The sequence below is a fragment of the Mustela nivalis genome (assembly GCF_964662115.1).
Source record: "Mustela nivalis genome assembly, chromosome: 7".
Lineage (NCBI taxonomy): Eukaryota > Metazoa > Chordata > Mammalia > Carnivora > Mustelidae > Mustela > Mustela nivalis.
The window spans coordinates 75,379,489-75,394,291 of NC_139026.1; the positions used below are offsets into that span (position 1 = coordinate 75,379,489).

Genomic DNA, 14,803 nt, shown 5'->3' on the forward strand with positions numbered 1-14,803 from the left:
TATGTCCTCATAAAATTACTGGATTTCAAAAATAAGCATTCTTTGAAAGTTAAAGAAAACAAATCACTTATAATGAGAAAAACAGGCTGACCAGATTTCTCTATAATATTCATTCCTAGAAGACATTAGAGATAGAATAACAAAGTCAAAGAAAGAGGTGTGACCCAGGAATTGTATTTCCAGTCAAACTTTTGTGTAAGTAAAAAGGCAGAGAATCCTAAAAATACAAGATCATAGGGATGATGTTTCCATTAACTCACTTGAAGATTCTGCCAGTGGACAAATTTTATGGAATAGGTGACTAGAAAACATAAGATAGATAGCATTAAGGACTGCTGACAAATAGGATTAAAATGAAAACAAATATGGGCGTTAATTTTTACTAAACTGAAAGCTAAACATTAAGAAAGATAACATAATTAATTAAAATTGGGAAGTTGTGAAGAGAAAGGGGAGGTGGAAGGATGGAGCAAGTTACTAATTTATTGCTTAGACTATGGCATTTATAATCCTACCTAAAGAAAGAAAAGATTGGACATTAGACAAAAATACAAATAGTCATAGTCATCAGAAGAATTATACATACATATAACCAAGTAAAATCCCAAATAGGAAATAATTTTTTAACTTTAAAAGCAAGAATCATACCACAATCTAACATGACATAACCATGACTAAACATATCTTTCATATAAATAATGATAAATACATGTAACAATTATAAATGAGTTAAAGTCATGCAGTAAAAGGGAGGAAAGTCAGATTGGATACCAAAAAAACAATTCTATGCTGTAAGGAAAGAGAAACTTAAAAATAAGAGGAGAAAAAGCATTAAATAAGATAAGGGACATCATATGGAGAAGGTGCAATTCACAGACATAGCAGGGATATCTATGTACAAATAACAGCATCAGTATAAGCATAGTCCTTAAAAAAAGTTAAGTTCTATACAGAGAAGTAGACAGAAGCGCATTAGGGGCAGGATACTTAAGTTCATCCCTCCAGTTCATGACAGATAAAGCATACAAAGAAACAAATGAGGATATAATGGACTTAAATAACATAATACAGTAGAGTTAATTGTTGTATGTCAAATTCTGTGATTCTGAAATCAGAGAATATACCTCCTATTTATGTTCCTAATTAAGAAGGAAATCTCAATAAATTCCAAAAAGAAAAGAAAAGAAAAAAACAGTACAGATAACTTTCTCTAGTAACAGTACAATCAACAAAGGGCCCACTTGGAAATAAAATATCTTGGGTTAAAAACTTTTGGGCCCAAGAGAAAAATGGAATTGCACCTTTTTAGATAAAACAATAATAAAAACATTACATATTGGAACATATGTCATGTTGCTAAAGCAGTGTTTAGAGGAAACATATTTTAAATACTTTGGTAATATGTCACAATTTGCTTAAAATAGGGATTGTACTAGAGGATTCAAAAAACCTACTACATTTGTAAATAACCTATAATAAGCAAAAGTCACTAGGAACAAAATTTAAATCAAAAAATCAATGAAGTTCTAGAAATCAAAGTATCTTTCAAACTATTCTGGTGTCAAAACAAAAATGTGGAGTTTGGACATTAGAAAGGCAAGAGTTTATTAAGGGGGACTACTGCAATAGAGAGATACTTAAAACCTAAGCCAAAAACATTCCTGAGAAGAAGTGGGCAACCAAAACTTTTATGTTCAGAGACCATGGGACAGGTATGCTGTGGAAAGAGGAAGGCACATACTAAAATTGACCTTAAAGAACTTTTTTTTTTTTTAAAGATTTTATTTATTTATTTGACAGACAGAGATCACAAGTAGGCAGAGAGGCAGGCAGAGAGAGAGGAGGAAGCAGGCTCCCTGCTGAGCAGAGAGCCTGATGTGGGGCTTGATCCCAGGACCCTGAGATCATGACCTGAGCCAAAGGCAGGGGCTTAACCCACTGAGCCACCCAGGCGCCCCAAGAACTTTGTTAAATATTGTAAAAGCAGGAAGATCAAAGCAGGAAATTTTAGTTGGTGTTAGACACATGGGTGGAGTTTGGATCTAAGATGGAGCAAACCAGGTTCAGCACAGAAAGTTCACATAAAGTTTAGGGTTAGCCATCCCTTAGCAAACTAAAGTTATGTCAAACATTAAGTTTGACCAGTTTTGTCATTGGCTCTCAGTGCCTGCTTAAATGATTTTGTTTTTTAAGCAGATGTAAATTTTGTCAGGTCATGCTGACAAAAACATATCCTAGAATATAGCTCTATAAATATTCCCAACTAGCTCTTAGTCACAGGTAAATAAATTACAAAGCAGTTAGAAAATTTCACCATATTAGCTAAGAAGAAAGAATGAAAACAAATGAAGTAAGCATCCAAATGAAATTAAACAAAGATCAGCAACATAATTCTAAGAAAACAGAGAGAAGAGATTAAAAAGATAAAAGAAGAAATTACTTAATTTTAAAATAAAAAATAGTAAAATTAAATAACACAAGAGCTGGTTGCTTAAAAAAAAAAAGATAAACTTTTAAGTGAATTAATTAAGAAAAAAAGCACAAATCTACTTGATGCAATAATTTAGAAATTCTAGATAAAATAGATTTGTTTTTAAGAAGCTGTAATATACCAAAACTGATCTCAAAAAAAACTAAAAGTTTAAACAAGTCAATTACTGTAAAAGAAAGTATAAAGAGCTATCCCACACAATCAAATAACTTTTTATAAGTTGTTATGCTGAAACTTTAAGGAGCAGATAATTCCAAAATTTAAGTTATTCCAGCACATACAGAAAGAAACCTCCCAAATTCTTTATATGAAGCATGAATAATTTTGATACTAAATCTGACAAAGATGATAGGGAAAAGAAATGTCCATTAGTTTCACTTATATATATTGATTAAATAAATACTAAATAAAATATTAAGCAAGGAAACCTGCAGTATCTTAAAAGAATAACATGACAAAATGGGATTTATTTCAGGAATACAAAGGTGATTAAATATCAGGATATATATTTTATGAATAGATATAAAGAAGTTCAATTCTACAGACTTTAAAATAGAATTTGATAAAAATTTAAAATCTCCTTTGAAAAATAAAATCTACTTTTGTGTCAAAGATGTTTATTAAAGAATAAGAATAGAATACATTATCTTACCATAAATCTATTTTAACCTCCAAGCCAGCTTATGATCAATAGGAAAATATTAGAAGTACTCCCATTAACAAATGGTTAAAAATATGATGATTACTATTTCTACCAACATTTTCCTATCTAATGCAATTATCTTTATAATTTGGGGGAAAATTCGAAGTTAAAAAATATGGGGATAAATATGTTTGTTTCCATCACTTCTACTCAGCATCATACTAGAGGTTCCAGCCAAGGCAATTAGGCAAGAAAATGAAATAAAACGAATCTAGATTTAAAAAGAAGAAGTAAAATTATTTCTATTTGCAGATGACATTTTTTAATATATAGAAAATCCTGAAGAATCCACAAATCCATTAGGGCTAATAAATGAGTTTAGCAGTGTTGCAGAGATATAGATCAATATACAAAAATGATTGTATTTCTATACATTGGTAATAACATTCCAAAACTGAAGAAGATAACTCCATTTATAATAGTATTAAAAAGAATAAAATACTTAAAAATAAATGTAATGAAAGAAGTGAATGACTCATAGAAAAACAAAATACCATTGAAAGAAATGACAGAAGACTGGAATTGAAATGATACCCATGTTTATAGAAAGGAATATCTAATATTGTTAAGATAATAGTACTCCCCCAGATTAATCTGCCAGTTCAATACAATCCCTGTCAAGATTCCAATTGCCTTTTTGCAGGAATGAAAAACCTAGTCCTCAAGTTCACAGAGAATGTCAAGAGGCCCTGAAGAGCTAAAACAATGTTGAAAATAAAGCACAATATTCCAGTTGCAAAATAAGTAAAATACAGGGATATAATATATAGCATAGGGAATATAGCCAATAATACTGTTACAATTTTGTATGGTGATGATGGACTTATTGCGGTGACTATTTCATAGTGTATATAAATTATCAAACCATTATGTTATACACCTGAAAGTAATACAATATTTACAATATTGTATGTCAATTTTTTAAAGACTATTTCAGATGTATAATAAAAAATTTAAAATCAGAATACACAATTCCCCATTTCCGTTACTTCAGAGCTAGAATATTCAATACTTTGTGGTACTGGCATTAAAGATAGACATAGAGATGAATGGAATGAACTGAGAGTCCAGAAAAAAACCCATATACTTATGGTAAAATGATTTTCAATAAGGCTGTCAAGACAATTCCTGAGGAATTCTGAGGAAGTAATGAACTAATGAGCAGTTCTAGGGCACCTGGAATTTATAAACAAATTTAAAACACAAGTATCACCTGCTATATACAAAAATTAACTGAAAATGGATCAACACCTAGATGCAGGAGCTTAATCTTATAAGAAATCATAAATTAAAAGTCTCTATGGTCTTGCATTAGGCAGTGGTTTCTTAGATATGGCACCAAAAGCATAAGTAAGAAAAGAAAAAAAATAATGGATTCCTTGGGCTTCATTAAGTTTAAAACTTTTGTGCTTCAAAGACATTATCCAGAAAGTGAAGAGACAAGCAAATGATCAAATATTTGCAAGTCATATTTTTAAAAATTCTTCATGGGAGGAGTTATCATAAAGTAATAGCAATGGCTCCTTGAGGAAATTCATTTTATATTCGTATCACAAAGGGTTAATTTTCCTAAAATAACTACTTAACCAGATCATTCACTGAAAAAGTAATACAAATGACTCAAACATATTTTTTAAAAATTAACTTCACTCACAATAGGATGAAAGTTAATGTCCTGCTAAGAGTTCAGTTTTGAGCTGTTTGATTAGCAGAGAAAATATGTTGGATAATGATGTATTGTGTAGCTGAGACTATGGGGGACCAGGAACTCTAATTTCCATGAGAGATGAATTGCCTCCATGAAGAGAGACTTTAGCAATTAACTTTAAAAGTTATACATTCACATACCTTTTGACACAAGTCTGTTTCTAGGAATTTGTCCTACAGATATATTCAAGTATTATGAACTAATGCTTGTACAAAGTTATTTGTTAAGACCTTCTTTGTAATTTAAAAAGAGAAGTATCTTTGTGTCCATTCAAGAATTCTCTGCAGCTGTAAAAGAAAATGAGACTGCTCTTTGTGTACTGATATGGAAGGTGCAGAAGAGTGTATAGCCGAAATTACTCGAATGAAAAGATCAGAAGTGTGTGTATGTGTGGGTTTTCTTATAATACTGTAAAATATCTCTGGAAGGATACATAACAGACAAATCAGTATTGGCTAGGAGATGTGGTTAGAAGAACTTTTACTGTTTATCCTTTGATCTTTTTCAAATTTTTTTTTCATTTTTTTAATTTTTCAAGTAACTGCCTCACCCAACATTGGGCTCAAACTCCCAACCCCAAGATCAAGACTTACATGCTCTACCAATTGAGCCAGCTAGGCACCCCAGCCATTTTCAACTTTGAATCATGAAGATAATATCTATTTTGAAAATAATAAACTAAAAATACAAGAGGATTTCTGTAAAAGAAGTAATTAATCTTAACCTTTATGAACTGTGTGGGAACAAAATAACTTCTATACTTTTTCCCCTGAAATGGTCAAACTTTTTTGACCACTCTTTGAGCAGTATTGCTTTAGAATTTCAAACATTAAAATTCCAGAGTCTATTACAGTTGGACTCAATATCTTTATCTCTATCACCTTAGGACTAAATATTATATTCTCTACCAGAAATTAAATGGGATCTTATTTAGAGAAACTTAGTTCTTAGGTAAATTCAATAAATATTTGTAGCATAATTTGTAGCTACATAAATATGTAGCATAATTTGTTATGAAGAGAAGAATGTACCATGGTTACCATTCTCATGAAGCCCACAACCATGCTAAAATACCAAACTATAATTAACCATACAAAATACATTTCAAAGGCCCCAGCAACCAGTTCAAATAGGCTTATTATAACACCTCTGTACCTAAGTTTACATCTGAAGAGATTTACATAAAATTGTTATTAGCAATTACCCCTCGTGGGTGGGATTGATTGGAAGGAGATGGAGGACTTGCACTTCTTTAAATACTTAAAAAATGAAGATGCTGGAATCATGAGTGATTTTATTTAGTTTTAGGGTTTTTGTTTTTCAAATAAAACACAAGAACAAATCAAGAGTTTTAAACAACTCTTGATTTTTTCACGTAACCAAAACAAATTCTCCTATTTCTCTCTTTCCCAACTCCCTCACTTAACAGTTAGTATGAAAACCTGGCACCTTGTGATTTCTTTGAACCTTGTTAAATTAAGAAGAATGTACAGTATACCAAGGATAAGATCATCACCCAAAATGTGAAACATGAAAAATGTTCATCATCACTAGCCATCAGGGAGATTCAAATTAAAACCACATTGAGATATCACCTTACACCAATTAGAATGGCCAAAATTAGCAAGACAGGAAACAACATGTATTGGAGGGGATGTGGAGAAAGGGGAACCCTCTTCCACTGTTGGTGGGAATGCAAGTTGGTGCAGCCTCTTTGGAGAACAGTGTGGAGATTCCTCAAGATATTAAAAATAGAACTTCCCTATGACCCTGCAATTGCACTCCTGGGTATTTACCCCAAAGATACAGATGCAGTGAAAAGAAGGGCCATCTGTACCCCAATGTTTATAGCAGCAATGGCCATGGTCGCCAAACTGTGGAAAGAACCAAGATGCCCTTCAATGGACAAATGGATAAGGAAGATGGGTTCCATATACACCATGGAGTATTATGCCTCCATCAGAAATGACGAATACCCAACTTTTGCAGCAACATGGACGGGACTGGAAGAGATTATACTGGAAATAAGTCAAGCAGAGAGAGTCAATTATCATATGGTTTCACTTATTTGTGGAGCATAACAAATAGCATAGAGGACATGGGGAGATAGCGAGGAGAAGGGAGTTGGGGTAAATTGGAAGGGGAGGTGAACCATGAGAAACTATATGGACTTTGAAAAACAATCTGAGGGTTTTGAAGGGGCGGGGGGTGGGAGGTCAGGGTACCAGGTGGTGTGTATTATAGAGGGCAGGGATTGCATGGAGCACTGGGTGTGGTACAAAAACAATGAATACTGTTATGCTGAAAATAAATTTAAAAAATGTGAAACCTAGAAACTGAATTTATTGCTTACTTAGGTAAGGGAAAGCTATGCTGATCAGACATAGTCTCACTGAACAGAGCAAATAGAGGTTTTATAGGAGTATTATTTGGGGACATACTGGTTACTGAGGCAGGAGTAGTTGAAAATCAGCCTTAGAAACATGAGCTATAAAAGCATGTTTCCTGTTCCTGAGGTGTATTTACTGGAGTAAGTTGTCACTGATCAATTCAATAGGCTTAAAACCAGCTTTGGTCTTTGTCACCATAAGCTATAAAAACATCAGTCATTTCCTAGGTTCCTGGGGATTTTTTTTTTTTTAATTCTTAAAAAATAAGTTACGTCTCTTTTTGCTTTGAAAATTACAGGTGTCTTGCACTGAAAGGAAAAAATTTCCTTAGATTAATCATAATTTATTATTAAAAGGTCTTAATAGAGGGGCGCCTGGGTGGCTCAGTGGGTTAAGCCTCTGCCTTTGGCTCAGGTCATGATCCCGGGGTCCTGGGATCAAGCCCCGCATCGGGCTCTCTGCTCACCAAGGTGTCTGCTTCCTCCTCTCTCTCTGCCTGCTTCTCTGCCTAGCTGTGATCTCTTTCTATCGAAAAAATAAATAAAATCTTAAAAAAAAAAAAGGTCTTAATAGAGCTTACCAATTTTCTATTGCCACTGTAAAAGATTACTGCATAGTGGTATAAACATGGATTTATTGTTTTTTTTTTAATTTTTTATTTTTTATAAACATATATTTTTATCCCCAGGGGTACAGGACTGTAAATCACCAGGTTTACACACTTCACATAACATGGATTTATTGTTTTATAGTTCAGTAGTTTAGAAGACTGACACAGGCCTCACTAAGCTAAAATTAAGGTGTTAGAAGGGCTGCATTCCTTCTGGAGGCTCTGGAGAAGAATCTGTTTCTTCTTCCATCTTCTGGGGGTTGCCCACATTCCTTGCCTCACAGCCTCCTTCCTCCTCTTTCCTCCTCCTTCGTAGCCTGCAACACAGCATTCCTCTGACCTGGCTTCTGTTGCCTCATCTTTCTCTGATCCTTCTCTCTTCCTCCCTCTTTCCCTTATAAGGACGTTTATGATCACATTGGATCTAGCTGGATAATCCAGGACACTCCACAGGTCTGGCAATAGGAGGTCCAAGACTTGTCTGGTGCCTCCACGACACCATTAACCAACCCCTCGTGTCTTGCCATGTACCTGCTTTGCAATGACTGTAAGCCTCAGGCATCATGCATGTGGTCTGGGCAAGAAGAATGAAGAAGAGGCAGTACCAGAAAAGTGCAGTTTATTTCATTTGCCAGAACAGAGACTTGGGAGCCAGCTCCACCTGCAAGGCAATCTGAGAAGGTACCTGAGCTCTGCTGCATCTCTAGAAAGGGAAGGAGAATGGAAATCAGTGTCAGAATGAGGGATAGCTGCACTAACCTCCAGCATGACTGCAACAGCTAAGTGAACTTAGAGAAGAAGTTCATCCAGTCACTGAAGAGCAGGTACTGCTAGCAGGTGCTAGAATGTCATTGGACTACTTGCTACATGGGTTGTAGGATACCTGGTGACAGGTTAGGTGTGGCTTCCACTCTCCTCCACTCGGCAGGGCTCAGGCACAAGAGATGAGGTTGAACCCAGGGCAGACAGCTTCCCATTGGGGCAGCCCCCCTTTCTATTCCCTACGTGTGTGTAATCCCATGCTCGTACAGTCTCTTCAGGAGTAGATGCCAAGTCACATGCCTCCCGGTGCAGCTGCAGCTCATTAGTCAGAGATTTCACAATGCATGCTTCTGTAAACCAGGTGCAACGTGAGCTCCTAACATTCCACATTTATCTTGCTTTGCTACATTCTGGAGAGCGGAATGGCAAGAAGGCAAATCTGAGGTCATATCCCCAGGCGTCCCTGGGTCTGATGTATGAGTTCATGCCAGCCGAAAACTCTTTTCTTGCAGGAACCGGGTACCTCAAAAATAGTGTCCCTTTCTCCCTCTTGGATTCGGTATCCGTTGAAGGAGATACAGAATCAGACAAATGAAGGTCAAACTGTCACCTTAATAAAGCTGACTGACGACATGGTGAAGTGGGTGCTGTCATACTTTTCCCAGACTTAATCCAGTAGTTACTGGTACAGTTGAACAACACAGGGCTTCCCAGTAGAATACAGGCCCATGAGAGGAAAGCTGACACACTCTCTGCAAAACACAGGTCTAGAAAGTGTGGGGGAAGGACTGAGCTATTTATTCTCCCCAACTCACACGTGGTTCTTCTCCGAGGCTCTCCTATCCCTCTGGGGGGTAGTAAATGAAGGGTGGAGAGAGACTTGGTGATTCTCAGCTTTCCAGGAAATTTGAGGTTACCCAGAGAACAAATGAGCAGCCAGGTTAGAGAATCATTCTGGCCTCACTTAAATTACTGCATATGGAAACACAAGGAGTGGAGGTGACTGTTCTTCCCTATAGCTAGGAAAGTTCATTTTGTGTTTGTGTGTGTGTTTTTCTTTTTAATTAAACTTTATTTGGGGATAATGATAGATATACACACACAATTGTAAAAAATAATATAAAGATCTCTCTAGTGGTAACATTTTGCAAAACTATAGTACAGTATCACAACCAGCATATTGACACTGATACAGTCCAAGTACATATTATTTCCAGCAACGCAAGGATCCTTCAGGTTGCCCTTTTATACCTACACTCTTTTCTTGCCCTCCACATTCCAGAAAGGTTCATTTTGATGTGCTCTGCTCTTTTTGTAAATGACCGATTTCCTCTGATATATTTTCCTTCCTTTTAATACAAAGCAAATAAAGATACCTGCTTTCAGGGCGCCTGGGTTGCTCAGTGGGTTAAAGCCTCTGCCTTTGGCTCTGGTCATGATCTCAGGGTCCTGGGATCGAGCCCTGGCATCAGGCTCTCTGCTCGGCAGGGAACCTGCTTGCCCCCATCTCACTGCCTGCCTCTCTGCCTACTTGTGATTTCTATCAAATAAATAAATAAAATCTTTAAAAAAAAAAAAAAAGATACCTGCTTTCAATTTCTTTTTATCAGTAGGACTATCTTTAGGCAACAAAAAACTTACTGCCTCTAGGCTTGTGTTAATGCTCTTTTTTTTTTTTTTGCTTTTTTTTTTAGTTTATTTTTTATTTATTTTCAGCATAACAGTATTCATTATCTTTGCACCACACCCTGTGCTCCATGCAATCCGTGCCCTCTCTAATACCTACCACCTGGTTCCCCCAACCTCCCACCCCCTGGCCACTTCAAACCCCTCAGATTGTTAATGCTCTTTTTGTTTGAGAGAATTACCGGGAGTCATAAAACAGTTCTTTGGAGAAAGATGTAGGTAGAAAAACGAGTTTTCATAAAATGCTCTTCAGACATTCTTCACTTAGTTTGTAAATACCATGATCAATATAGTTTTCATTTTTCCTGTGCTCAACACAAAGCTGTAAAATCTTTAGAGCAGATTTTATTTTTTAGATGGCTATGGCAATGAACTGTCTCCCTCCTGCTTAGGTTTTCAAGAACCAAATAATTAGTATGCTTCTGACTGTCTCAGAAATGAAAACACAGCTAGAACTGTATTTGTTCTTTCGTGACCCTTCATGACATACTTCAGCTTCTCAGGACATATCTCTCACCTGGTTTACATCGTAAAATTTCTGGCATCATCTGAGAAGACTCCCAGAAATGCCCTTACCTCACCTGTTTTAGCACCCTGTCCCTCCAGTTCTCCTGCTTTTGAAGGCTCCTTCTGGCCTCACTGTTATCCCTAGCTTGGAGGCCTCATCATCTGTCATTATTTGCAGCCATCTCAACTCTCTCATGTTCTTACTCTCCTATTCCACCTGTACTGTAACCCCCAACTAACAGTCGGCCTTCTCCATTCCTATAAGGAGGCAACTTGGGAAAGAACGTACCATATGGGGTTTTACATGGGACAAATTCCACCATGGGACAATAAATCCATGACCTCTAAACTCAGGTGAACCTCCAGTAGAGCTTAGGCAATCATTTTATTTGTTCTGGGCCATCTGCTTCTCTAAAATTCCCTCAACAAATTTTTCAAACACTTACAATTTTCTTCAGGCTGCCCATCTAACCTCCCCCTCAAGCTCAACAGCTTGTCTTAAATATAACAAGAGGATGTCAAGAAGACAGAGGTGCCAGGTTTATGGAATCTTGGAAGGTTTTATTGAATTTGTGATTCATGCCAGTGTTGTGCTATTTCAAACCTAGCACATGAGAATAAACTTTTGAAAAAAACATATATAATCAAAACCATCCCAAATTTACACTGATTATAACAGTGCTAAGAGTCTCCTTATGATTATCTATATTCTGTAAGTTTTTGTAATACTCAGTGTCATTCAGTGTTTCCTTTTGCATATATGCACCAGTGTAATGTGCAGAGTTAGACTGGGCAGATTGATGGAGTGAGGTTGTATTCTGCTGTATTTGCAGATGGAGTGAGGTTGTATTCTGCTCTGCTGTCAAAATTCTTCCTCCTAAGTTGACAACTGTGGACTTGAAGGTCATGTCTAGTAGCTTTATTTCTTACTGTGGGCTTCTGGTATGTTGTGAAGTTAGTACTACTCAGTCTTTGAACAACTGTCAGATCAGAATGCTTCTGGTTTGTCCTGGTGCTAGAGATGCTCTTTGAAATTTTTTGTGCCTTCTTCCCAGTAATCATCAGAACATCAAGATTACATGTGGCTACAATTAATTAACGTGGTAAAGGATGCATATTACGTCTTTTTTTGTTGAAGTGTAATTAATATACAAAGTTGTATTAGTTTCAGGTGTACAATATAATAACTCAATCCTATACATTTCTCAGCACTCATCAAGGTAAGTGTACTCATAATCCCTTTTGTCTATTTCACCTGTGAATTATGTCTTAGTTATAAGTCTATAAAGCATTCTCAAAATGACAAAAATACAACTATATTGGTATAAAACAACACCAGCCATAAATTTATGGAATCCCAGTAAATTAAAAAGTAGCACTATGAGATGAAGGGAACTTGACTAAGTGGCACAGATAGTTTCAGAGTATCTAGAATGAAGCCTTGGAACTTTTTCATTGATTTCTAGATGAAGAGGCTCTTTTTCTATAAATTTTCCTTTTGCTCTCTCTCCCATCACTTTGCCCTTCCTTTTCCTTTCCTTCCTTTTCCTTCCTCTCTTCCTTCCTTCTTCTCTACCTTTTCTCCATAAGTAATCTAGGACTAGCATTAAATTTGTTAGGCATGGCATTTTCTCAGTACATAAGTCAAATTTTCTTTCTATTTAACATTTCATTTTATTTTTCAATTCCCCCCATACTACTGAAGCTTTTTCAATGTTTAGATATTTCCCCTTGGTGAAAGAAGAGTTTTTCTTGTGATCCCTGATCAGTTTTATTTATTTAATATTTTTCCAATCAGTTTTATACCTTAGAAGAGCAGTAGCTCTGCTGTCTGGTTTCTGACAGTCTCTTTGAATAGCTGGGCTTGAAGTACAGAGATGGTCTCATTAGCCTTAGAACGAGGCTCTGGAGACTCCAAGAGGTGAGAAGTTCTGGGAGCTTAGTCTCAATGCCAGTCATTTCCCTGGCAAAAACAAGGTTTGTGGCTCAAATAAAAGGAAACACCTACTCACCTGACACCTAGCTTTGCTCCTGAGGCAGGGCACATAACCAACAGGGAAATGTGAGATGTTCCTGACCTTGTAGGTATAAGAACAGCAGGCTGCTGCCTGGGGTGCTTGACAGCGCATCACATCACGACATTGTTGAGCCTGAAATGCTTCTGCTCACAGCACATTTACGGGTAAAAGTGTGAGGGCAGCAGGAGTAGCTGCAGTAGAAACAAGAGTGATTACGCTAACACCACACTGTGGAACGTGACTCAGAACGTGGTCTCATGACAGGACTTTAAGGGGGATTTAGGTCTGAAACCCTGAGCATTCCAGGGAGAGGTTGGTCTTAGCTGAACAATTTGTCCAGGGGGACAGAATGTGGCAAGATTCTGGGAGTCTTGGCACAGCTATCATGAAGTATCTGAAGGAGGTATTGACAGATAGGAGTTGATTATGAGGCTCAGCACAGCTCTGGCTTTTACCAATCTCTGCATAAACTAATAATGAGGGTGAGCCATCTGCTGTTCTTCATGTTAAACCAAAATGATGACTAATGGCTTGGTGGACATATTGGTGGCTTCTTCTAGGAAGAGAGGAAGCCCTCTGGTGGGATCATCTCCATCATGCCTTTGCACTAGAGGTTGTACCAAATGGATAAAACTCTTTTAGAGATAAGGTTTCCTTTAGAATCCATTTTTTTTTTAATTTCCCTTCCCAGCTAAAGTTCTCAGAAGTAATTGATCTCTTTGAACTGAACAAACTCATCTCTCTATTGAGAAACCCAGGGGGCTTTCACACTCTTAAGCCAGGAGTCGGTTATAATGGCGTGCAGTTGAAGAAAGAGAACGAATCTGGAGATTTAGATTTGGCGGTTAGCAGCATAGAGATGGTAGCTAAAGCCTCTGGAATAAAAAAAATACAGGGAGAGAGTTTAGAATAATAAGAAAAAAGAGGTAAGTATTGAATTGTGGAGGATGCCAATACTTACGGGGGAGGTAAAGGAGGAAGATCGGCAATGGAAGCTGAGAAATAGTCATGAAAGGGTTAGGACAAAAGCCAGGGAGGAATGGTGTCCCAGCAGCCCAGGGAAAAGAGATTCATGGAAAACAAATGCTGCAGACATTAATTAAGGGGGAGAAATGTTTTGGAATTTTAAACTGAGAACTCCTTGCAATGTTCCAGTGACCTGGGGACCACGGCTCCCCTGGAAAGTTTGAGGAGCAGGTCAAATCACTGTGGGCTGAAGAAATGGGAAGTGGGGAAGTGGAAGTGTGTGTTGACTTCTCTTTCGGGAATTCAACCATGGAGACACAGTGGGTAACTAGAGCTGAACTAGGAGGAACATTTTGGAACGGTTTTGTTTTTTCTTTTTCCCCCAAAAGTGAAGTGGAGCTTCAGAGTATAGTTTCAGAGTGTCTAAAACCAAGATAGGGGAAGACCTAGTAAGAAGAAAGTAGTTGAAGTTGAAAGATCAAAAGAGCAAGGGGAGATGGAGAAGGTAATAAAGAATACAAGGGAAGGGTGGTCGCCAGATTCCAAGATGTTCCCCTATGAGCCCTGCTTCCCAGTATTCACACACTGGTGTCATTTCCTCCCAGGAAATGGCAGGGTTGGTCTTCATGACTGACTGAACACAACAAAAGTGATGTTGTATCACTTCTGAGATGAGGTCCTAAAAGACACTGTAGCTTTCATCTTGGTGTGTGCGTTCTCTCTCTCTCTCATCATTAGCTCTGGGGGAGGCCGGCTCTCACTTCATAAGCAGTATTATGGAGAGACACATTTGGTGAGGGACGGAGGCTTCTTGCCAACAACCAAGTGCGGAGCTGGGAAGGGGATCCTCCAGCTCAGGTAAGCTTTCATAGGACTGTAGCCCTGGCTGACATCTTGGCTGGAACCTCATGAGAAATTCTGAGGCAGAAACAATCAGCTAAGCTGCTCCCAGATTCCTCACC

General features: G+C 37.3%; 1 protein-coding gene and 1 long non-coding RNA gene across 5 annotated transcripts in view; one reads left to right on the forward strand and one right to left on the reverse strand.

Moving 5' to 3' along the window:
* AMN1 (antagonist of mitotic exit network 1 homolog) overlaps positions 1–14,803 on the reverse strand; it is a 108,474-nt gene that overhangs the window by 88,214 nt on the left and 5,457 nt on the right. The window lies entirely within an intron of this gene.
* LOC309868604 overlaps positions 14,590–14,803 on the forward strand; it is a 55,426-nt gene continuing 55,212 nt past the window's right edge. The window contains exon 1 of the long non-coding RNA XR_014313746.1: positions 14,590–14,699. This is a non-coding gene — a long non-coding RNA (uncharacterized lncRNA). The remainder of the gene's footprint in view (positions 14,700–14,803) is intronic.